Raw genomic sequence first — 25,615 nt, 5'->3', positions numbered from 1 at the left:
AATGCTTAATCTAAAAAAGACCTGGTGAGTCAGGGTTCAGTATCAGGGATTATGCCAGCCTACTGCACTCTGAAATGAAAGTGAACATTCATCGAGTGACTCACTTCTTGAACCATGTCCTCCCTAAGCGACAATGAGGATATTGTTGCAGGAACGGACATGGTGTGGAAACTATGTGACAAAGAGGAGTGCCCAAAATTTGAATTCCTCGTTAAATTGCTGTTTGGCTGTTTGTACTGTGTGAAAATGGCCTGATTTGCTGGAAAACAACAACGAATTGTGGATGGGTAAGCATAAGGGTTTCCACAGAGCTTTGTACTAGCTTGTGCTGGATGAACTAAAGTGACTCTGGCTCTTGGCAGAGTTCCCAGGAGCACACTGAAGACAGTTACCGGCAGTTGTGGCTGACTTCAGTGATCGAAATGTGCTACTGATATCTGGTATGCATGATATAATGTTCCACAACTTAGCTGTGATCTCTTCATGACTGGGAGAGTGGTGCACTGCAGAGAAACAACTGGGCCATCCATACTGACACTCTGTTTTTGCTTTATTGAATAGTACATTTTGGATGGTGACAGAGGATATTTTGGAGAGGATGACTTGTCATAAAGGTTATTCTGGAGATTCAGACTAACAGTATCATAACTTACTAGTGCTTACTAGGGGTGTGCAAAAAATCGATTCACATTCGTATTGCGATTCAAGCTCTACCGATTCAAAATCAATTAATAAAATTCCAAAAATCGATACTGTGAATCCTTTTTTTAATCGAAAATCGATTTTGAATCGTATCTTGATCCTAAAAATCAAATTTTTCTCATTCTCTGCACCTCTGTATTGTGATTTTATAGTATTGTGGTTTGTGCTGGCTGTCCTCGCCCATGGAGTGGCCATGAGGGAAGAGGGACTGGGCCTAGTGCTGCCCTGGCCCTGCAAGCTTTGGTCCAAACACATCCTCTGCACTCAGCTGTAAATATCACTAACAGCTGGTGGCACACAAGTTAGTCGTGCTTAACAAATTACTGGCCTACATGTGGAGGGGCAGGGGGCTTCATTTGTCTCCTTGCCAATAAAGTGGCCATGCAAGTGAAATCTGCAAAAAACTGGTTTATGAAGTTAAGTAAAGAAATAATTAGATTTCATGTCTTTTCTGTGTAAAAAAAAAAAAGAGCGATTTTATCAAGTGAAAATCTATAGAGAGATAGCAGGGCAGTGTTGTCCAGCATAGTAGATAAACCACCCACAAGTGAACTCGATGTGAAGACCCATTCCAGTTAAAAACAACAGAAGGTCAAACTTTTTGCAAACACAAACCTGTTTGATCCCACACCCGTCTCGACTCCTATACTCCTCATAGAAACAGAGCTCTGTTTAGAGAGATAGGAATTATCAAAGTCACCTTTGAGCTCAGTAGCCCGTCTAGTGCTCATGGTATCAAACATAATGACATTCAGTGTAGCCCAGATCACATTTATGATAGCATATTTGATACAGCTGTACACCGGCAAAGAATAACGCAGCCTAAAAGAATTTCTACCCCCCCCCTTTTCAGTTTAAACACAATCCATTTTCCAGTGTAAATCACTTGTCACTCTATTGCAAATGTAACTGCTCTGATATGAAAGAGAGAGGTGGAGAGAGAGAAAGAGAGAGAGTAAAGATTATCTTTTGGGCCATTTCACTGGCACCGTTGCGTGACAGAGACTGACAGCTCTTTCAGATGACTGACAGGTGTCCTTTGAAATGCCGGTGAAGCAGCTTCTGTTCAGACTGTTGAAATGCATATTTGGAGCTCTTATCATAAAGGCATGGATGGCCCAGATAGGTGCCGTTAACATTGCAAATGGCTCCAGAATTATTCATTGTCAGTGCTGCGGGAAAGAATGGGGGGGTGAAGTTTGATTATTCTGCTCACACAATGGCAGGGTGCTTAATGATTCCTCTCCACCTTGGCAGCGGCATGTGCCGACTTCAGGCGCTAGCGGCGGGTGACACAGGTCTGGCCAAGTGTTAGAGCAAGATCATACGTCCGGGCCCCATTTTAATTTCTAATACATTAATCTTTTCCTCACAGATCCTCCATGAATATTCCAGGGCTCCTTGTTTGTCAGGAAGGCTGTCTCCCTTTCATCTATTCAGGTGGTTTCATTCACTGTGAAAGCCAGCTAAATGGACCCGATCAGTCAATGACAACCGGGATACAATAGAGCCCGGTAACACGTCCCTTTTCTCCTTTCAGCCTTCTGATAGACAACCCTGACACCTGCTCCCTGGGGAGACCCTCCGCCAAGTCAGCGCACTGTTCCTTGAGAGACTTCCCTTACTTTATCAGCCCATAAAGGATTGTCACAGGTGACTATATCAGCTGAGGTATGGAGCTGCTCCCTCTGACCTGCACCGCCGCTGAGAGGTCGAGGCACCACATGGTCGAGGCACCATGCACCGCATCACAAGCGGATTAAGGTGGCTTAAACGTTGTACATAGCCATTTTTTTTCTTCAAGCAGACTCTAAGTTTTATCCACACACTGCTCACGCTGTTACTAATGAGGCAGCGTAGACCACCTACATAGCTGTAGCTTTGTAGTGCCTGACCTTACAATGGCTCCTGTGCTTTCCTGTCCATTGTGTAATGGCATACACAGAGAGGGATGCAGAAACACAGATACAGCCCTGAGACTCATTAATGGTTCAATTTGTAAATGTAATGATCATTAGGTATTAAAAGATTGCACAGATATGTTTAAGATGATAACACTAAATGTCCCCTTGTATTAATATGTTAATTGATGATGTGATGATTTATAATGGTGACCAGTTTTCCTCCTCTGTTAAGAGCTGAGGTTGACAGAGTGAGATTAACAGATTTTTTTGTGGTTTCAAGAGTAGTATAAAAGTTAGTTCTCTTCTTTTCTAAAAGATATTTTAGGCCTTGCGGTTGTGCTTTATCCAAATGAGCCTATCAGTCAAACCTCCCTTTTCCACAGCTAAATGAGACTCACAGGGGCCTGTATTCTAGAGCGGCGCCACTCAGCACTATAACTCAACATGGAGAACACCTTAACAGTGGAAACTTAAATGTGCATTGGCATATATGGATATTAGAAGTGTCAAGCCCAGTGATGTAGATTGGGTGCCATTCATAATTATGATATCTGATTTCGGCTCAGAAGGGACGCTCTAGAGGGAAAGCGGGGGGAGAGCACCAATATTTTAATGGAGAGGAGACAGCCTTCTCCCTCAAGGAACATCTTCCCTGACACTGGCTGCTGGAAAATTGGGATTTATACTTCCTGTTTTCTATTAATATGGAGATGAATACAGGTGTTCCTGTGTCGTAAAATTAGTTTAGCTCTTGCAAATTGCAATTACCCGTGTTGGGGGGAGAAAAGTGATGTCCATGTGTTTTTACAGGCAAGAGAAAATGTAAGAAAATTAGGAAAAATATCTAGATTTAAAATGAACATAATAACGTGTAATTCTATCCTCTCCAGGCCCCTCAGCCCTGTCTGGCAGCTGTACCTATTTGTTCTGGTGGTGGCTTAGCAGACTAGTACACTTTTTCTTGCTCCTCATGCAAGGAAAATAAGAAACGTTTCCCTCTTCAAGGGTGAGGACTTGGAAAGGGCTTCAAACCCGGATGTCATCCAAAATTTCCTGCTGTCTTCCTAAGGGGCTTGTGAAGGGCATTGTTAAGCAGAGGACACTGGTGAATGTACCAGCAAGGTGAGGTGGGGCTCAACCACAGAAAAACCCCAAGCTAGCACCAGTGATCGGATTATGGCTGGTTCTCACTGGCACAGTAAGCCCACCAGGACAAGTCACTCTCCCCCACAAAAAACTGCAATAGGGTAGTGAAGATACTGTACACAAGCAGACCCTGAGTACTTATTTGAACCAAATAATCAATTACACAAAGTAGCTAGTCTTGCTCTCTGCTTCACTTTTTTTGCAGTGTTAAACTAGAAGATAGATACCACTCTCAAGTCTATATGAGCTACCCCCAGCAACTGGTTAGTTTAGTGTAGCACAAAGACTGGAAACGGGGTGAAACAGCTAGCTTGGCACTGGCTAATCCGAAGTTTAAAAACGACACGTTGTGGTTTTACAAGGTGTTATGTGTCAGACTATTTATTGGCCAGGCACAGTAACTTCCTGGAGTCTCTGCTGGTTGCCTGGAAATGTGACAGTTAGTTTTTTTATGTGAATTAAACAAATGAGATAAGATGTTTAGAGATAGAGATGCTGGTAGGTGGATTTTGTTACATTCGGACAGAGCCATACTAGTTTTCCCCTGCTTCCAGTCTTTGTGCTAAGCTAACAGGCTGCTGGCTGTGGCTTCACATTTATCTGACAGAAATTCACGATCGAGAATGTCCTCCTGCCAAAAAATTACCCCATAAGTCGTTTGTTTAAGTAGCGATTACGACCCATATTTGCGTTTATAGTGCCGCCGCTCTCTAGTGGCCGAAGTAGTTATGATGGCAGCAAAGCAGGAAGTAACAAAGTATAGGGCAAACTCAAGGGGGTAAGCGTCTGTCAACAACCCATAGGTCCTATGGCGCCATTTTGATGCTACCAAACAATCACCTGACGTTAGCATCCCTTTGACTGCCATTCATTTTCACGTCACTCTGACAGCGAATAACTTTATATCTGAAGCGTTTAAAGACTCAATTTGTCCATTGTTTATTTCAAAAGAAACACATCAATGTATAAAAGGCTCCATTACCTTGTATTATGGCTCCGTAGCAGACGTTTTTGTAAAAATAGGCTAATGATTGTGTCATAACCACACGACTTACTGTCGCATAGTAGAGGAATTACCGTACAGTACAGGAGAAGCTCGCAGGCAGTTTCGACTTATATTAGCTGTTTAAGTTTAATTACTAATGTTAACTACCATTTTAGTTAGCAATAATTAGCCTGTGCCCATGTTATCTCCTTACATATACCTACGCTCTCCGTCTCTGTAAGATTGGAAATGATTGAGATTTCTGTTGGCACAGCTACCAGAAGACTTACAACTTTCAAATTGCTCACATCACATTTACGTCGTCTCTCTCAGTTGGAGGCTGCGCAGTAACGCTCAGCGCTCACCAGAAAAATGCTTCTAATATCCTTCACTGGTCTCCGTCCAGAGCAACGGGATCTGTTGGTCCAGTTTATATACTGTTTATGGGCAAACTCCGTGTAAGGAGGCAGGTTAGGGGGGTTGATGGGTCAAACAAACAAACAAACAGGACTTATACCCAGGAGCCTGGGGTTCGTGTGTTGTTTGAAAATAACAGTAAATGGCGAGTTTTCTTTAACTTTCAGGAACAAATGGAACTACGTCACGTTTTGCGTCACCTGCGTAACTGGAAGTGAACTAATGTGACAGATTGTTACCCAAACCACAATGTTTTTCTAAACTTAACCAAGTAGTTTTTGTGCCTAGACCCAATGTTAATCGTTTCACATGTTAACGATGTGTTTAAAACTACAACAGTTACACTTAGATATAAGGACGGAAAATGCATCTGTGTGGAGAGATCCTTTCATCTAGCTTTCGGCAAAAAAGCATATAAGCCTATAAAAGAAGACAATAAAGAAAGAAATGCTAAGAAAAATCAATCTGATTACAACAATACAAAATATTTAGTGTCCGTTGATGCCTGTCCGCACTAGCGGTTATTCTAGTCCTGTGACTTAATCAGTATCAATGTATTTTCAATTCCACAGTATTAGAAAACAAATGCGCCACTGATTTTAACAAGACATGCAAGCAGCAGCATTTACCTGGCTTTCTCTCCACAGCCAATAGAGAGGCTCTGGTATTGAGGCGAGACATTAATTCATTGTGTCAACCTGTCCCCCTGGAATATTTATGATGCTAAATACATTTAATTAGTCACTGGAGCTCTGATGGGAGAGAAAATGCACTGTCAGTAAAAAAAAAAAAAAAAAAAAAGATTTTGTTACCCCTAATGCTGATAGGCTGGTAATGCTGCTTACTCATTCACAATGACAGGAGCACCAAACACACTGCAGAGGGAATTTGAATCACTCAAAATCAGTTGTGGCACGTTCATTACAATGTCATCATAGCACCTGAAGAAGCTAGTACAGACGATTATTGAGAGGAGAAATATTTTCTTAAGCAGGTTTTGGCGGGCCTAAGCAGGTATTATTAATTGCCCTTCATTGAGACTTTTGCACAGAATACAAAATGCTTCATGAAGTTAAAGAGATTGAAAAATAAAGCAATATACTGTGTGTGTGATGGAATGCGTAAATGATTTGCTTTAGCGTCTTTCTTACTAGGATAAAACTGATTATCCGTATAGACTTTTATCATGCCGTTCTTGATTTGGGCAATCAAGACAATTAATTTCCCTTCCTGACAGTTAGTTATTTTTATAATAAATAAACAAGTAACAAAAGGAGTGTATACTTTGTACTGATGTACTCCAAATATCACAAAAAAAGACAGGTTTTGATTCATTGGCTGACAGCTTGGAGTAAAGTGAGACATCATGTCTGTCTGTGATAAAAACATGGCTACAGTAAATAATAGCCAGTTTCCATCTTGACATCTGTCATCCGAGTGGAAATGGATGGGGAAATGACCAGCTCTCTATCGGCCGAGCTCTGGCTGTGTCACTTGCTGAATGATGCAAATAGAAGATAATATCAGTGGTATACTGAATGGCATTACTCCAAATCTAATGTCATTAAAAGGGTGGGTATTAGCTCTGCTGTCTGGAGGTGGTGGTGTGTGCTGCTCCGGCTTGACTGACACACAGATTAAGTGCAGTGACAGGAAGCACAATAAAGTCATCAGAGAATGTGACATGTCAGTTAGGGAGGAAGAAGGGATGAATTGTCACTCTCTGTCAGAGCCCATCCTCTCCCTTATCCATGATGTCCCATACACCACCGTGGGAAAACAGCACAGCACGGGCGCTTCAGACAAATATTTATTCAGGTAGTGACAAGAATACCCACTCAAGCTTTCCTGTTCACTACATGTTTGCAAATTTGCTCCCAGAAGAAGAGAAGATGATGGATTAAAAGCAAAATTGTGTCCACTTGTTTTTTATTTACAAGCCATCACATAAAATCTTTTCAATGTAATATTTGAATCATGCCGTTAAAATAGCACAGGAAATAATGATTAGTTAGTTTTAGTCAGTTGGTATTTTAATTCATAGACAATATTAAGGTTGAATTGTAGTTACCTTTGGAACATATCAGACAGTTTTATTGATTGTATCATCCAAAAAATAATTCCTCCTCTCTCTGTTACAAAGGAATAAATCCATTACGTGCCTTTGTGTCAAGCTGCCTTAGGACCTCAGTATGGGTTTGAAGATGGAGTATCCCTGGGATTTTACAGAGTATACAGTCTGGCCAAAAGATGGCAATGTTGCAGTGCTGAATTCCAAATGAGTTTTCTACTGGTTGGCCCCCCCATCGCAGACTGGCCACTGCCTTCCCCTGCAGCACTCTTCCTTCCAAACTAGCACAGAAATTTGTCATCCACACAGGGTACAACTGCACTGAAGTGTAAGAATAACATTAGAGTCGATCACTAAAGTTCCAGCAGAAAAGTTGATTACACAGAGGTCGAATGAAAAGACAAAGTTTGGTGTGATAGGTTGAGGGAATTGGGCCACATGGCATTGGATGCACTTTCCCCCTGTATGTGCTGCTTACTAGTACTGTCCAATTAGTGCTTGTAGCGAAATGTATAGTTTATAATTTTCAGGTACATGTTTTTTTTTTTATCAGAATTTAATATTATTATTTATTTATTTTCCTCAATCTGCGAGTACATTGTTCTGTCACTCAGAGCAATTTCTGTAATTACGAATAAAGCAACTATTTTGTCCTTTACAACTCCAGCTTTTAAATACATATACCACCACCTCCTGTATCATGCCCATACATTATGAAATTAAGTTGTGTTAGGTCAAGAGCTATTTGTGCTCAGAAGATTTTCTTTTGAGTGTTTCTCAGTAGTTACAGTCAGTAGGAAAACATTTCAATGCATTTGATGCAGCCACATAGACACCCAGCAGGGCAGCAATTTGACAGCTATTATAGCACTAAACACTTGAAATGTGCCTCCCTAAATGGATTATGAAGTTATGTCCTACAATACTGAAAGGGTTAACAGGTCTGCTAAAAAAATTGTCAATTTGCCACCTTTCAACAAAATTACATCCTTCATAGATGCTTTCAGCGGTAGATTTAGAAAAAAAAAAAACACAATTGAGAAGACACAACGGTTTCATTAATTAAAAAATACAAGAAAGTTGAAAAAAATGACATCACTTTAACTTTGTACACCTGATTGCAGACTCCAGTGACACTTGTTTGCTCTGTTGTTTTGAAGCTAGCAGGAACAGAACCCTCTCCCATGGCCACTTTGCTGGTCTTTATTATTGGCTTATTGCCTTTAAGCTGTCACCACTCAGAGCATTTCTTCTCTCAGGGGATTGTCTTCTGGGACTCGAGAGAGAGCTCGGCTGGCTGAGACTACTCAGCTCTGTTGCACACTGCTACTGTGTCATGTTGCAATGTAATGTACTCTCATACTGCTTATTTCCACTGATTTCCACATAAAACACCCTTGCTGACATTCAAGATATGTGTGCAAGAAGAACATTTTAATTTACAAAATAAGTAAATCAAGCTTTTATTTAGTTGTATTTATTACAACATTTCTACAGTTTTATTGTTTGCTGTGATAGTATAATACAGTTATTCCTCTGTCTAGAACTGCTCTGATCCTTAACCATATCACTTGCATTATACAATAGGCTATGGATGTTTTAGTGCATAAGGTCAATTCATACGAAGTGCACAGGAGCTGAATGTCCAGTCAAGCCTCAGTCAGGTAGCCTCTTTGCCTTGGGCAACTGTTGTTTATTGGCTATTGCATTAAAGAGAAAGTGTGCCAGGTAGCTGTTCAAATAACAACCCAGAGACAGAAAGAAAGCAGAAATATTTGTAAGTAGGGGAGAATGAAAATCACATATGTCAATTAATTATTTTATTGATACACAATTTAACAAAATACTCTGGTAATCTATTAATTTAATATACTATTTGTAGAATAAAATATTTTTCAAGCTTTTGTTTGGGAAATGTGACAAGCAGTGAGGCACTATGAGAAATAGTTGATAGAAATCCCAAGATTTAGCAAGAGGGTGTGATTTTCTGCTCCTGAGCCTAATCCCTCCATTCCTCCACCTCTCCTCTCTTATGCCAGTCACATTTTCTAATTAGCTTTCCCTGTGGAGGAAGAAGATGGATTATATTTTAATATCTGGGGCCTAAAATTAGTTTATATTTTAGCAAGTTAGCACTTCTTAGAAGTTGATTTACTCTTGAAGCTGTAAAACCCAGTGAGCTCGCAATTAATCATTCTCTTTGGTCTTGTTCTCAAGGAAAAAGAGGCTGCAGTGTCACAAGCTGGATCACAATAGGTAAACATCTAATTTACACTATTTAGAAATCACCTCTCTAGTATTGTACAACATATGACACTCGCTCCCTCAATTGTTCTGTCCCGCTCCAGTTATTAATTACAGCACACTTTTAACAAAGCGACATTGTCTATGACTAATCATCGACACAGAATGATTAAAGATGTTCCTCGCTTTTTTGAATTACTTGCTTCCCCTTCGTCTGTGCTCATTCATGAGCTACATGTCTCTGTTTCTTTTTTCTTCTTCTTCTTCTTCTTGGTCAAGAATTCAGTTTGCTGTTATCCGATTACCAGCGTCCTGAGAGGCTTTCACAGGCCCATCCATCAAGACTAAGGGGTTGAGGGAGAGCCTTGAAAACGCTGCTGCAGTGATGTAAACCACTGAAGGATTCATGGTTATTAAAAGGTAAGAATGGTTTTATATAGAAAAACAGAAGACTTGCCACACAATATCACATTATGTGATGCTCTCTGATGAAAAGGTGACAGTGTATCTCCCCCCCCCCCGCGCAAATATGTTAAACGTCACCTGCAAAACTTCAAATGGTTATTATTCCTCTAAGATACAATTCACCTACAGTATTTTACAACACAAAACTTGAATGTAAAGCTGCTATAAAATGACACCTACTGAGCACTGCAGAAAAGTTGCCATGCTGAAAAAAGAACACAATATGGCTTGAGTGAAATGTGCTTGACAGAAGAGCAGAAGTGTGGATGCTGTTCTTCACCACGCAGCCTTCCCTTACAGCCACACAGTGTGAGAAGAGTATCTCCTAAGCCTGGATCTGGCATTGCTTTGGAGTGCTGTTTGGTGACTGGAGGTATGGAGCGGTGTCGGGAGGATCATCACTGGCTCTCTCCCAGGGAGATGAGCAGCATAGGCCAATTTCATATGCGGGGCTCGGCCCCTGGGTCTGAGTGGAGGTGGGCTGGGTCCACCCAGTATCCTGGCTTCATTAATCATCCCGCCAAGGCTTACCGGCAAACCCCCTCTCCGCTCTCTCCTAGACAACCCCTCGGATTACACAGAGCCAGCGAAATGTCAGCCCAAATCTGAGTCTTGATGCAGATAATCATTTCAATAATATTTCTCCATTTGTGCCCCTGATGCCAGGGGAATAAAGCTTTTCCACTGTCAGGTAGCATAAGACTACAGTTGGTGGGAATACTTGACTCTGAGCCAGATGGCTTAGCCATGCTTGCAGCATATGTTCAACAAGCAGTCCTGTGCCAAGCACGCATTAGGTTTTTATTAATTTGAAGCAGGCAGGAATGCATACGTATATATTTACGTAATCCCACCACTCCTCGCCACCCGTCAACCCCAGCGCTCCCTTTAGAAGTTAACTAGACTCTACTGGTGTCTGCAGCAAGAAAAATATCATTAGGGTTCTTATTAATAATTTCTTAATAGGTTATATGATATATATAGTTGGTTTCTAATATTACCAGAAAATATGTATTAGCTAGATATTATTTCAGAGAAAATTAAATTGGAATTAAAGCATTTCCTCTTCCATCTTTAAAAATAAAAAAACGACAATGAGTTTGTTACTAATCAAAGACAATTATAAAGTATATTTATAGCTCTGATATCTGCCATAGTGGCGTGGGTAAATCCAAAGCAAATTACCATTTAGATGCATGAATATGCTTGGGTCCAAGACAAAAGAAACAGTACTGCATGGGAGGGCAAATTTATTCATTACCACTAAGTTGAACTTCCCTTTAACAGCCCTGTGCTCTGCAATCCTGGGAGTTCTTCTCTCAGTGACTTATGGTAGTGCAGGGGGAGGGGGGACGGCGCGCCGAAAATGTCAATAGAAATAGTAAGTGTGAGAGGGAAGGCTTGCCTAATTAGTGCCCATTTAGATTTTATGATGGCTCTGAGATCTGCTCTTCCTGACAGAGAGCACTATAGTTGCATATTGTCCTAGCCTGAGGGAACCATAGGAAAATCCAGATTTATTGTACCTATCATACCAGCATATTTCATTTGCCATTATGAGATGCCATCTTGCAATGATGCGAGATTATTTATTACAGATTAAATTGTGGGACCTGGGTGGTTGAGGAACATTTCAAAGTACCATTCCTCTTATTAACTTCTTCATTATCTGCCCCACTGTGATCTAAAAGCTCCCTCCTTCCTACCTGCGTTAACAAATACATTACTGATTGGACAATGCCTAACTGTTTTTCTACTCTCTGCATTTGTTTCCTAACATAAGTGCTGGTGCACAACACAACTCATCTGTTTCATCTACTTAGGGCAGACTGTGATTTCATTAAGCCTAATTTCACATAGAATAGTTTCTTTTGTTCAGGAGGATGTTTTTTTTTAAAACCAGCAGCTATTCAAAGACAATGCTCAGTTTCATGCTCAGTATTTTTAATGCATGTAAATCACAAAATTATTGTGCAGTATATTGTGTTTTAATTACACTGAGGATTATATTTATGTCATTTTGGATGCGCATGTTTAGGAGTATGCTAAATGTAGACACTGAGTCTTGCACTCCTCTCTCGTTCATTCCTGTCTTGCTCTGCAGTTTCCAGACGCCTGAGTGGTTTTATGTTGTGTATTAGGTAGTGTGTATTTACTATGTCCCTTAAACCCCAGGATGTTGGCATTTATCCTATTTACACATCAATATCATATCTCCATGAAGGCCTTGAGAGTTGCATTTAAGTCATTGTGCAGGATGGTATTAAAATGTACTCCATACTGTGAGGGGAGCTCGTCAGGGAATAGCTGGGCCCTGGACTCCCATTACCCAGCATAAAAGTGTCAGCCACTTTAATTACATTCATGCCTTCCCCAGTCCATTTTACTGCAGCCGCAATCAGATTTCGTGCACAGATCTCATGCCTCTGTCCCAACCCTTTGGACATTGCTGGTGATGAGATGAGAATCTAACATGATTTTTAGATTTCTTTTTCCATCTGTCTATCTGTTCTCGTGATATATGACTCAGAGTAGTGTTTAGAGGTTAGATATTACAGGTGTTTTCAGCTGGTCATGGATCTTCAGTCACATGTGGAACGCTTGGTCTGCTGCTCTGTCCCTCAATGTGAATTTGAGTATCTGTCCCTGGAATTGTTGATTAAGTTGGCATACCCAGCCACTAAATATCAGTGCACCCCACTGAGAGTGGGAGAATTGGTTGTACACAGGACACCCTCACAGAGAAGGGTGACGGTGGAGGGGGAGGAGGGCGGAGAAGGGAGGGTCAAGTTCCACCGGTCAGACTGTTAGCGAGCGCAGAAGAGGCAGTGTCACTTACTGTTTTACGGGGAAGCTTCCTGACCTTCTAGGAGTGAAAGCGAGATCCTCTCTTGTTTATACTCAGCCATGGATCAGTGCGTGGAATATGTCTACATCCTCTCAGCCAATTTCACACAGAGGAGGCGCAGTGTGGGCGGCCGACACAAGCCGTTTCCCCTGGACGATGAGGCCCATCCCTCACGCACGTCCTCTGTCTGTGACTGGAGGTGTAGAGACAGACAGAGACAGAGGCACTCTACTGCTCCACTGGGCCACAGAACTATCCCCTCCCTGGGGACCCTCACGTTGGGACCAGCCTCTGACTCTGGGTCCTTTTTTAAGAGACGAGGAGCTCTCTCAGCCAAACAGTAGATAAATAATTAAGAGATGTAGTGCTTTGGTAGCTCTTTAAGGATTATTGTTTGTTTCTTTTTATGTGTTATTTTCCTACAGTTAGAATGCATTTTACATTTCTGTCTTTACAAACAATGCAGGATGCATATTGGAGGTGTGTCTTCTAGTACTGTGAAATGGTGAAAAACATCTTGCAGAGCCTCAGCTAAAAAGCCCTGTTTTGAAATGACAAGGGAAAAGTCCATCTAAAAGTAATTTATAGGCAGAATAAGTGGACATAAAGCACTCAGGTGAATTATCAGAGAAGCCGTTAATTACCTCTAATGATTTGAATGTGACAAGCACATTTGCTATAAAAAGTATTTATGATGCACATTAAGGTTAAGCTTTTTCTTAAAACTAAGACTCCTGCATGTATCAGTCATTGAAAAAATACGCACAAAACAATCTTCCAAACTCTTAATTACAAAATAAGGGATTTATAACGTTGTGGCACAATCCAATTTTGCATTAACAATCAAAAGGTAATCAAACCTCAGTCAGTGATCCCACTTCAAAACCACACACTGCTCTTGTATGAAGCCTCTTCACTTCATGCCCAATTGATCTAATTACATAAAGGGATTCTCTCTCTCTGTCTCTCTGATATAGTTAGATCCGGCTGTTCAGTTAATTAAGTCTTCATTCTTTATCACAGTGGTGGACCTGGGAACACCATCGAGTCTTTCTAGAGCCCTCTTTCAGCGCATTGTCTTGTTTTTCAGTGCAGCTCGAGGTGAGGCGCAGCTCCAACCACTGTCCTGTGTTCCTCTATGCTGCTTGCCTTGTAATCAGCGACCCCTGTTTCTCAATTATGGGGTGTGAATTTGGGCTCTTTGGTGACCTTCTCCAAGTGATCCTACTACTGACCCTTCAATAAGAGTGCAGCCTTCCCACCACTGCTTTGTGGGTTGCATTGCATTTTTTTCATTTGTGGGATCTTTATGAAGAGGGAAATGAAAGGAAGCGGGTCACTTGTGTTGTGTTCTCACATCTACCCACTTCAGAGGCTGTGAACAGGAGCTTGGTGTTTACTTTGATTGTATGTAGGGTACACCTTAAGTTCAAGGGTTGGAGGGCAGGAAGCATCGCTCTTTTGTAGGTAATCATATCCAGCTTTGTGCTCCTTGTACCTCAACACTGAGGGTGGCAGCTTAAAGGCTGTCTGGAGCCTTGTTCCACCACCGGACCACACTTTTGATAATCCCCAGCCGCAGCAAGCTTCCTACACCGGTCTGTGTGATCCTCCGCTCAGCTCTGTGTTGATGTACAACTCGTCTCTGTAGCCAACCACTTTTTTTTATGTACCGCACCTCATTTCTAGCACTCAACGGTTTTAAGATGACATATTAGCCAGCTCCGGGGTGGTTAAAGGTGATGCAAAGATTACAGCTATTTACTGAATTATCTGTCTGTGAGACTACCCTCATATCTCTGCATATATTACCTTGAGCTTGAGTTTAAAGAGCGATTGCTCAGAACAAGGAAGTTAAAGAGGCAATTACATAATGAAATGGGCCATCAATTCTGCTCGTGGCCTTTTTCTCTTTGAACAGAGATGGCCCAGATATCCCTGGTTTAGCTGACCCAGTAGAAGTACAACTGTTTGTATTAAACTCTCCTCTATCAAGGGACTAAGAAGCTGCATGGGTCTGTCTTGCTTTCTATCTCTGTTCCGTAATTCAGTTATTAATTACCCTTCCTCTCAGAGCAGCAGCAGTGGCCATTGTATTTACAGTGTTTCCATGGTGACCCTAGCCCATTTATAAGGTTTGTGTCAGTATTAAGACAAGACCTGTATTCAAATGGCCTCCATCTAAATATAGCAGTGTCTCATAATGTGAGGGTTATTACAGTGAAATTAACATTGCTCCATTGCAGGCTGGATTATATTAAAGACTGGTAATATTCAGCAGTACTATGGTGGAAATGTAAGAAAAGAAGCTTTTTAGGCTATATTGCACAGTTTGTATTCAGATATTACTGATGTCAAATATTTATATTCTAGATTATATTATACTCGGTGAAGAATAAATTACATTATATGTAAAAACATATTGGATTTTAAATGAGATCCCTTTCTTTTAGAATACAATAATTAAATAGTATTAAGTAATTACATTATAGAGAATTAACATGATGTGATAAATTTAGTTATTAACTAATGTTTACTAGTTATTATTGTTATTAATTATACAAAAATTTACCTGTAATCTTTTCAATAACATTGTATGGCATTGCGTTAAATATATCAAATACCAAACATTTACTTTGAAATTATGCAATAATTAGTGGTAGAAAAAGGAATTACCTGAAAAGACTAACGTAAAATGTTACATTAAAAACATAGTAGTGGCTAAGTGTTTGTTATGTAATAATATTGTGAAAATGAATGTACTTATGTGAAGTGAGTATTACATGGTAAATGCCTATAGTTTATTACATCTAGATACAATGTATGTTATGCAAAGATGCAAAGTAAAAATTATTGAAAAATGACTCAGTAAATATGTCATAGGTAAAGTAATTATTTCACCTAGAACTGTTTTATTTTCTGGATGTCTGTTTTTATTGTAGAAACCCAAAACAACCTATTTATTATTATACCCATATTATTATCACTTTATGATATTAACTATAGATAATAACATGTTTGTACCAACCATACATCATAATCACAATTAAAATGTAACTATTGTACTAATGATGTGCATATAATGAACTCTGGATTGTACCTATAACTTTCTGTTCATGAAGGCTTCCACACAGTATCAGTATCGGTACTGTAGTAACAGTAGGTGTACTCCTAGCAGCCCCACTTTCTCCTCTGTTCTGCTCAGTATTGTGGCTTTAATTTGTCCTTCTGGTGTGGAGAGTCAAAGAGTAAGATAGTCAGTGGCTCTTATTCGGGCCCAAACAGGACCCACACCTTCTGTCACAGCCTCCAGCCCTGGGCCCGACGGCAACCTGCTGCCAGGCCTATGCCCGCTGCCAGTTGTAGTTTTTAATTGGCCATCTGGGGAAAGCTGGATCTAGTGGCTGGATATTAATCAGTAAATTAACCCAGCCATAATACAGCTCCCTCCCAGTGGAAGCCCGGCAGCTGTGGGCAGAGAAAGAGAGAGAGAGAGCGCGAAAGAGAGATGAACCATAGGCTGGAGAGGCTGAAAAGGGAGGCTCCCGAATGGGCTGGTCCCTGATTGAACATTTCCTCTGTGTCCCTTGCCACATTCCCCTGTCTGCAGCGCCGCTGACCCTCAATTTGTGCGACAATCACATAGAGGATTATCTCCAGCATGTCAGTGCAGATGTCACAGGTACTTCCTCTCACTAAGGACAAAGCTGCAAATTCAGAGCTAAAGCTTGCTTTTCTGGCCAAAACTGACAGTTGTATTGAAAGCTGGAGTGATTGGAGGGACACTGCTCTACAAAAGTTCAGGGGGAGGTTACTCCTACAAGGTCTTTCTGTGTGGAGAACTGTGTGTGTGTGTGTGTGTGTCATTAGTGTATTTGACTGACTGGAATTGCTGGTGGTCCCCAGAGTTAACCAATTAAAAGGCTAATGAATATACAATAGCTAATTATTATAAGTAAGCTAAATTATCATATTAGCCTGCGATTACAGTTTCAGCATTGAGTTTGGACATGCTGAGAATAGTAACCAAATTAGCACACATTGCTAATGAAATGAACGAGGAATGCCAATCACTGTACAGTAAAATGAAAGAACACATTATTGTGCTATTATGCTTATTAATGCACATAAAAACAAACACGGTGATGCTTTTCTGATATTGTTATACACTTTGGGGTGGGAAATATGAGCACAATTTCCTATCATGGTGGTTCCAATAATATACATTATATATAATGACAACATCTTGAATAACCAGATGTTGCTAGTCTATTGAATTAAATACCCCAAAAAATCAAGTTGTCAGTGAAAAACTACATTGCTATGAAGTATATATTTATCCAAATGAAATGTTGATTAAATGAGCATTTATATTATTAAATCAGCTCTTTGTCAGAAGGACCATTTATATTATTTCCTCTCAGGAACATGCTGGATCAGGATCTCCAACTTGTATCATTCTAAACAACAGTAGTTCACATGGTCCGACAGCCTCGGCATAACAAGAAACAACATTGCAGCGGATGTCACAATACATCACAGGAAAGCAATGTCAACCACTGACCCACTCTACATCTAATATATTCATGCATAGCAAACACAAAGACTCAAACACGTGCGGCATATGCCATCTGACCCTGCGGAGAGCTTTTATGGTGTGATGTCATCACGCCCCATTGTCATAAATGAACCACCTCACTTCTCTGCCTGCCTGTCAATAAATTTTCAAGGGGCCTCGGTCATACTTTCTCACTCTACTGTGCGCTAGATGGACATGAAATAATTGCCATGCAAAGAGTTGCACGTTTCCCTTTCTAATTTTAAGCATATTTTTAAAATTTTTAAAAAAAAAAAAAATTTTTTTTTTTTTTTTAAAAGGTTTTTGATAGTTAACGTGCAATGCATGGTTAAAGAGAAAGAAATGAATGCAAATCGTCCAGGACCCACTTAATTTGATCCCTGACCGGGTTACCTGTCTGCATGGAAATCATAATGCAATTCAAGTGTGAAGAAAAATGATATAGTGTGTATTTACCCCAAATATTTATGCAGGGCCTACTAACAGTCTTGCTTACTCCTAATAAAGGGAAAGTGATGCCTTGTAACATTGGTGGTGCTGGGTTGCTGCTACATTGCCTGAGGCCATTGTTTCCTCCATTATCATTTTCATTGGATTCTATACAGGGCACTGTTTCCAGTGTTTACAATGCCTGCCTCATATACTGTATGCCTTAGGTGTTTTACAGAGCTGTTTTGATATTGAGAGATTTCTTTTAGAAATGTTGACTTTATTGTCAATAAAAACTCCACAGTATTGTATCATTTGTATTATTTAATCTGAAGGACACATGAGGCATATTCTGACCCACATTTACAGGCATCCTATAGGAAATATCTGCTATCCACCTGCAATAGGTGCAATAACATCCTGGGTGGTACCCAACTGAGTAAATAGTGATTTGCTATTAGTTTGTATGATCTCTAGGTGTTTTTTCTTTTTTCTTTTCCTACCATATTCTTCTGTCCGCTCAAGGTTGCAGTTCACTCAAACTGACAGCTGCTGTGGGGGGTCCAACAATGTGTCTATTGCTCAACGTCCTAACTATCTTCTGGCCTGATGATACCACGTGCGACCTGAGGGATGAAAAACCAAGTTAGAAGACATAATAGGATAAAAGAGAAAATCCCCAGTACAGTTACACCTCTGAATTGGATTGTTATTCTGCAGTTCAGTTCCTTAAGAAGTGTGTCAATAGCTATTAGCTCCCTAACAAGGGGATCAGGTGAGCCCTGTACCAGCGAGGCAAAGCTCCCTGAGGCACAATCATGTTCTATATTTCCAGAGAGGAGGTCTGTACTGTACTCTGGGCAGCAATCTTCCAGAGGCCTATTAGACTACTGTAGCTGTATAAAGAGTCAAGCAGAGAGGGTGTCTCATCAGTGCTGATAACAGGGTATCTGGTCAAGTCATTAGCTCTCCTCTTATTGAATTCCTCCAGCCAAATAGACCAAATGAAGCTAAATAAAGCTATAGATGGTGAGGAGCCTACAGCCCATTAATATGCTGCCACCTCGCTCTTCTCCTCCTCCTCCTCCTCCTCCTCCTCCTCCTCCCAGAGCCGCAGACACGCACTGCCTTTCTCCCACTCTTTCTCACTTTCTCTTCCTCACATCCCCTCATTTCTCTCCCTCTATCAATCTCTTCCTTTCCACTCTTTCCTCCTCTGTCATTCTCAGCTCGTCTCTGCCTCTCTCACTCCCTCACCTCCTTCCTTTCCTCCTTTCTCCTCCCTCACTCTTTTCTTGTCTGGGGGCCCTAATGGCGAGCATGTACAGCAGCTCTGACACCGTCACATCTGCTGGCAGAGAGGGTCTCTCCCTCACCACACAGCCTGCTAATGAGATCTTCCCCCATTTAATTAATACCATAAGAATTTTAATTCTGACTGAATCAATTTAATGTGATGTGATTTTGTCAGCTCTATTCCCCAAGTAAGGAAAAAAACAGAGCGGGCCCTGATGCTTATTACATACATCATTTCACGGGCCCTGCATTCCCTGCTGACTTAAACAAATTCTAATTAAGACTAATTAAAGCATCATTTATGAAAACGCTTGTGATAGTTATGCAAACATTCTGGGTGGGTATGCTCTGCATGATAATTACCCCCCGGTTTAAATTAAGACCTGCTCCCTGGCAATTATGCTAGCCACACACCAGCACCTCATGGAAAACGTTCTTTATTCAATTCCTGCAATTAAATAGGAGACCTGCCTCCTGAACTATCTGCTCAGAATGCATTTTATAAGAAGAAAAGAATGATTATGTATTGTTGTTTTCCCCTCTGTCAGGTGGAGAAAATGGAGCCAATCCAATGTTCTGTATCTGAGTTACATTGGGGTTAAAGTGATGATCATAAAGCAGCCAGCGGTGACTGATATGCGAGGTGACACCCGCTGCCTTAGGATGAGGTGATTAGCCTGTGTTTTCTAGGTGAGTTTTTGTCACATTAGTGCTGGTTAGACAGATGTGAGCAGATGCACTTAGTCTTAGATCTCCACCTCCGCTCACCAGTGTCTTTCACTGAGTTACTTCAAACGCACAGTACGCCTACAACTGTACAGTATGTGCCTTAATTTGGCTCTTTTCTCAGACCAAAGTTAACACCTTAAAAAAACAATGTCTGTGATCTTAAAAGAAGATTTGGGTGTGTGATCGTGCTAGCTCACTGGATAAAGAACAACACCATATTTTCTATTACACCATTACACCACATTTCTTCTTCTGCATTCTTGATGTAAAAATTCCAAGATATCACACTCTCATTTCTGTAAGCCTTATATGAAGCTACCGCCAGCAGCCGGATAACTTAGCTTAGCATAAAGACTGGAAATAAGGAAACATCTAGCCTGGACCCGTCCACAAAATGAATTAACACATTGTATCTTTGTTTAATCTGTACAAAAACTAAAGAGTAAAACCAACAATTCTGATGGTTATATGCCAAACTATTTCTATAGAACCAGTTGCTAGGTAACCAGGTGAGACTCCAGGAAGTTACTGGTCCCAGCCAAGAAGAAGTTGAGAACATAACCCCCGTAAACCGTCAAATTGCTGTTTTTTGTACAGCTTAAACAAATGAGATATGAGATGTTAATTGGTGAGCTTTAGAGGCGCTGTTAGGCATATTTTGTTACCTGGACAGTGCCATGCCTGCTGTTTCCCCATTTTCAGTCGTTATGCTAAGCTAAGTTAGCCGGATGCTAGCTGTAGCTTCATATTTCCTGTACAGACAGGTGACTGGTATTAATCTTCTCATCTAATGCAGCAAGAAAGCAAATACGTTTATTTCTCAAAATCTTGAACTATTCTTTTAAAGGAACACGCCGACGTATTGGGAATTTAGCTTATTCACCGTAACCCCCAGAGTAAGACAAGTCGATACATACCCTTCTCATCTCCGTGCGTGCTGTAACGCTGTCTGACGCCTCCAACATTAGCTTAGCCCAGCACAGATCCTGCAGGTAACTGGTTCCAACTAGCCTACTGCTCCGAATTGTGACAAAAGTGACAAAATAACGCCAACATGTTCCTGTTTACATGCTGTGATTTGTAGAGTCATAACATAACATAACGTAACATGAGACACAGCCATCTTCTATCCGTAAACAAACCGGGAACTATATTCTCAGACAGGCTTGCTGCGAGCATATCACTCCACCCAAGTACTATATTCTTCCGCCTGAGAATATAGTTCCCGGTTTGTTTACGGTTAGAAGATGGCTGTGTCTCATGTTACGTTGTTTTTTGTACACGCTGTGACTCAAATCACAACATGTTGGCGTTATTTTGTCACTTATTTGGAGCCTTAGGATTACTGGAACCATTCACCTGCCTGTTCTGTTATGGGCTGATGCCGCTGGAGCCGTCAGACAGCTTTACAGCACGCACGGAGATGAGAAGGGTATGTATCGACTTGTCTTACTCTTGGGGTTACGGTGAATAAGCTAAATTCCCAATAAGTCGGCGTGTTCCTTTAAGCTCTTCAGGGGAGCTGTAAAAAAGCATTTATAAAATACGAATATTGCTGGGAACTATGTAGTCATATGTTGGCCTCCACATTACGTACAAGGCTGGGAAATGGTGAAAGTATATTATGAGAACAGGATTTCCTGTCTTTAAATGAATGTGCTGATCCAGTTGCTTATGTCAGCTGGCTGTTAATAGACATCCTGCAGAACGCTGCCTCTTTATCAGGCTTTTAGCAGGAGTTTACAGTGTGACGTCATTACACCTATCAGATCTGTTGATACGGCAGCACACTCCCCGCAATGCATTGTTTCACAGAGCTGAGGTCCAGACTATTCTTACTTTATTGGCACTATTTAAAGCTTCAGACATATTAATGACCCTGAAACTGTAACAGTAGTTAAAATAACATATTTATCTGAGTGATAGACACACCTGTGTTTTGCAGGTGTTTCTGACATGTTAATGCATTAATTATAATATTCCAGTAATATAACAATATAAGAAGTATGACAGGGGCCAGTCTGCAAAATAAGTACTTTTACTGTTAATACTTGTAAATTACTATGTAAATTATGTTGCTAATACTTCTTGAATGCAGGACTTTTAATTGCAATGGAGTATTGATTTAGTGTGCTTCCACCACTGCCCATGTACTAGGATTTTCTTGGTTTCTTTCATGTCCTAAAGATATAAGATACTTTGATACCTTATGTGAAGCTTTACAAATAAAACGATGAACAGATGTGGAGCTCTATATGTGGCGTGGTAATTCATCATACTTTTAAATGCTTTTAATAAAGTTATGGCTTCACTGCGCTCAGATGGCTCGATGCGGTGGTGTTGTTTATATGTTTGCTCAACACTTATCACTTCTGTCATGTTTGTTTACTTTTCTCGGTGTGTTCGACTTTGGCAACGGCGCAGCATTATTGCGTTTTACTTCCTGAGAGGCAGCTGGTTCAATAAGATGAGAAAAAAACAGGCCCTATTCCCAAATCAGTTGCTGGTGAGGTTGAGGGAACTGGAGCAGCAAGGAGCAGACCCCGGTTCCACCCACGTCCTGTTTTACGTGTGCTGCCTCCCCCTGTACATGCAGATGGCACAGCGCTCCCAGATTTCATTTGAGGTAATCTAATCCCTCCACTGCTCCCTCTAGAAAGGAGGAGTATTAGTGGCCATATGTCAACCAGATTTGTCAGATTATTCATTACAATTAATTGCTGTTCCACTTAAGGCCTTTAAGGCTGTGAATTGCTCCGAAATCTATTGCAAACACAAAAATTATGAGTAAAAGACTTTGGCCCTGTCATTCAAATTTCAGGCTGACCTTTAGCAGAGCCTGGCTTTTCTGAGGGAGTGCAAGAGAGAGAGCCTTTCTAATTGGTGTTTCTTCAGCCTTTTATATTTTTTATTTTCCATCTACAGGTAGAGTGTCTGTCTCTATTGACAAGGAATACAGGGAAGACTGTTGAGACAGTCCAGAGTGATTACACCTACTGCCCACCGAAGTCCACTGTTCACATTTCGTCTCAGCGCCTGCTCTACTAAATAAACTTACATATTGGTTATATTCACATGCACAATTTGTTTTGCTTATTGTTGGGATGCAGTAACACCGTAGTTAGCTTTCTGCACACTGTACACTGTCAACTGAATTTCAATGTGGACCTTTTTCGAAGGTTGGCTGCAAGGCAGCCTAATAGCCACCTGAATTAATGTGCTGTCCAAGGATATGAGCCATAATACTTTGGTGATTAATGTTTCACTGGTGCTCTGCTTCCATAGTTAGGGCTCAGACCCCAGAGATAAACTATTCACCACATACTCAAATCACATTCAACCAGCACACAGAATCACTTTGAACTCTAAATCAGATTTCTTTTTTGTCTGTTTTTTATTTTTTATTTTGAAAAACTAATTGATTTAAAATAATTTTAGCCCAAATCACATCAAGTAGTCCTTGAGGAAAAAGTCACAGCAAATTACAACATTATGATTGACTATGATTGAAATCCACAGGGCTGATTCATTGCTGATGATGTATTTTAGTTAATTATGGAGTAAAGGCACAAGAGGAGTGACTTTAAGCCCGTCTGATTGGCCCACTTAATTGTGCTTTATGAGATAGGGCTTACCGAGCAGGGCTTAGAGACTCAGTGTTAGGGCTGAAGTAGGAGGAGAAAATCTCTCACAGGTCATATTACCCAGGCCAGAGTTAATGAGAAGGTGGAGGTAAGAGAATACATCACCATATCAATCTGCACCACCTCTCCTTTCACCTCCACTCCGACTGTTTTTTATCTTTTCCACATTAATCATCATTAGTATGATACAACATTATCATATTCCTAGTTATATTAGATCGACATGGTTTATGCTGTCTTACTGAGAAAACTAATAAATACAGAAGAAATGCAAATCTTTTTAAATAAGCTATTGTTTACATAGTACACAGTTTGCGTTGTATAATTGCTATTATTGTGTATGATTCAGGAAAAACATGCCGATCTATTGCTCACCATTAATCACAGACAGGAGGGTCCATATACCTCTGTCTTGTTTTTTATTGCACTCGACTGCTCAGGCTACCTCAAGTGCCTCAGACCAGCTCGATGAGATCTCGTATCCACCTGTATATTGGGAGAAGGAGGCGTTGAAATATTTCAGATTCCCCTCTATACTCATGGTGCCCAGCGGATCGATGCTCTAAACGCCGGTTGCCTGGCCTCGTCTCATCACTGTACTCCTGCCGACTGACACATCCTCAATATATTACAATACGGTTGCCACTAAAGGTCATTCTCCCAGAACATAATCACACACAATCAAAACCACAAACTTCATATATCAAGGAGACAGTAAATAGCCTCAGGGTTTATTTTCTACTGCCACAGAAACGCTTTCGGTCTATTCATAAACTGAAGTTGGGGTGACTTGAATTAAGATCTGATGGCACATAAACATAACGCAGAAAAAAATCATTTTAACAAACTCACTTTTTTAACTGACTTATTCAGATGTCATAAATAATTCTAAATCTTACCACTGCCTGAACTTATTATTTGTAGCAACAGCTAAAGTCTTCATATTTTTTCTCTAATCAGTTTGAAATGTAAAGTCTCTTATTTAATGAAGATTTTAGCCACCATTTGTAGTCACTGAAAGAGATGGTTGTTGTGTCCAAGCTCCCAATATTTTCCTTCCTTCTTCATCAGGAGTAGGTTGTCATGAAAAGAAGTGTCAAAGTAAAAAAAAAAGAAAAAAAATATGAGCGGAAACACACCCCTCTCCTCCATATTACCATAATGAGGAAAACACACTTAGTGGGCCATGACCTGATGTCATCTGATTATACCCATGATTAATGATATCCTTTTACCAAAACATGCCACTACTGTAACTGTCTGGGATTACAAGGAGCAGATGGTAATGTATTCATGCTTTCAGAAATGTGTTCTTATAGTCTTAACCAATGTGTGTGTGTGTGTGTTTTATACTTGCTAAGATGCATTGTTTTTAATGGAATTTTTTTTCCAGGATACATTTTATTTTTTTGACTTAGGTCCATATAGGTTTTTTTATGAGCTTGATTTGAAGATGTTGTGTCTCTGTGCTTGTTACGAGCTCCTTTTTGTGAGCAATAAATGGCATGAACAGCCATCACCATCTGTTAGATTTAGACAAATTCAGTTTTCACATTAAGTCCAACTGTGGATACACGTGCACATTGATATAAACCTGTTTTTTTTTCTTGGCAATGTAGAAAAACTGTCTGACGTACAGTCCATAATTGGTCAACAGTTGTACAGTGAAATAACAAACTGGGGTTGACGCTTTGTGCTCCTTCTGGTGTGAAGATGATCTTAATAATGGTGCAACAGTATCCCACGAGAGAGCGAAAAGCTGAAATGCTCACACAGCTTTAAAGCGTCTTGTTTTGTACTCAGACTCCAGTCTCCAGATACCAATGTCCAGTCGATGACTCAGTTGAAAATATTTTCCTCTGGTTTTTCCTCTGTCCAGACGCCATGTCAACAAAGCCCCCAGTGTTGCGACGATGTAGGAGCTACAATGTCGGCCTGGGTTTATGGGGGGGGGGGGGGAATAATAATTAACACAAAAAAAACCCCTTTTTTTAACAGGTTTAAAGCCCGAAAGTGTTGATTTACATCTTAGGGATACAATGAGTTTTAGCTTGTGCTAAAAGGGGGGTGATAGGGCCCACATTCCTCCACCTCCTACTGCATATTGTTCTATTGTATATGAACACCTCTCTGCCACAGAGCAGCCCTGGTCAGGG

At 40.6% G+C, this 25,615-nt stretch overlaps 1 long non-coding RNA gene across 2 annotated transcripts in view; it reads left to right on the top strand.

Annotated features, from left to right (window-relative positions):
- LOC120569338 overlaps positions 1 to 22,846 on the top strand; it is a 37,158-nt gene extending 14,312 nt beyond the window's left edge. The window contains exons 2-7 of one of the 2 annotated variants that reach the window (XR_005640868.1): positions 2,078 to 2,142; positions 2,243 to 2,466; positions 9,443 to 9,481; positions 9,749 to 9,889; positions 19,635 to 19,776; positions 22,741 to 22,846. This is a non-coding gene — a long non-coding RNA (uncharacterized LOC120569338). Of the gene's footprint in view, positions 1 to 2,077; positions 2,143 to 2,242; positions 2,467 to 9,442; positions 9,482 to 9,748; positions 9,890 to 19,634; positions 19,777 to 22,239; positions 22,303 to 22,740 lie in introns of those variants that run through there. The other variant, XR_005640867.1, reaches the window with a different exon arrangement.
- The last annotated feature ends 2,769 nt before the right edge of the window (positions 22,847 to 25,615 follow it).

Source organism: Perca fluviatilis, chromosome 12 (genome assembly GCF_010015445.1).
Source record: "Perca fluviatilis chromosome 12, GENO_Pfluv_1.0, whole genome shotgun sequence".
Lineage (NCBI taxonomy): Eukaryota > Metazoa > Chordata > Actinopteri > Perciformes > Percidae > Perca > Perca fluviatilis.
This window is presented reverse-complemented; position numbering and strand designations above follow the sequence as displayed.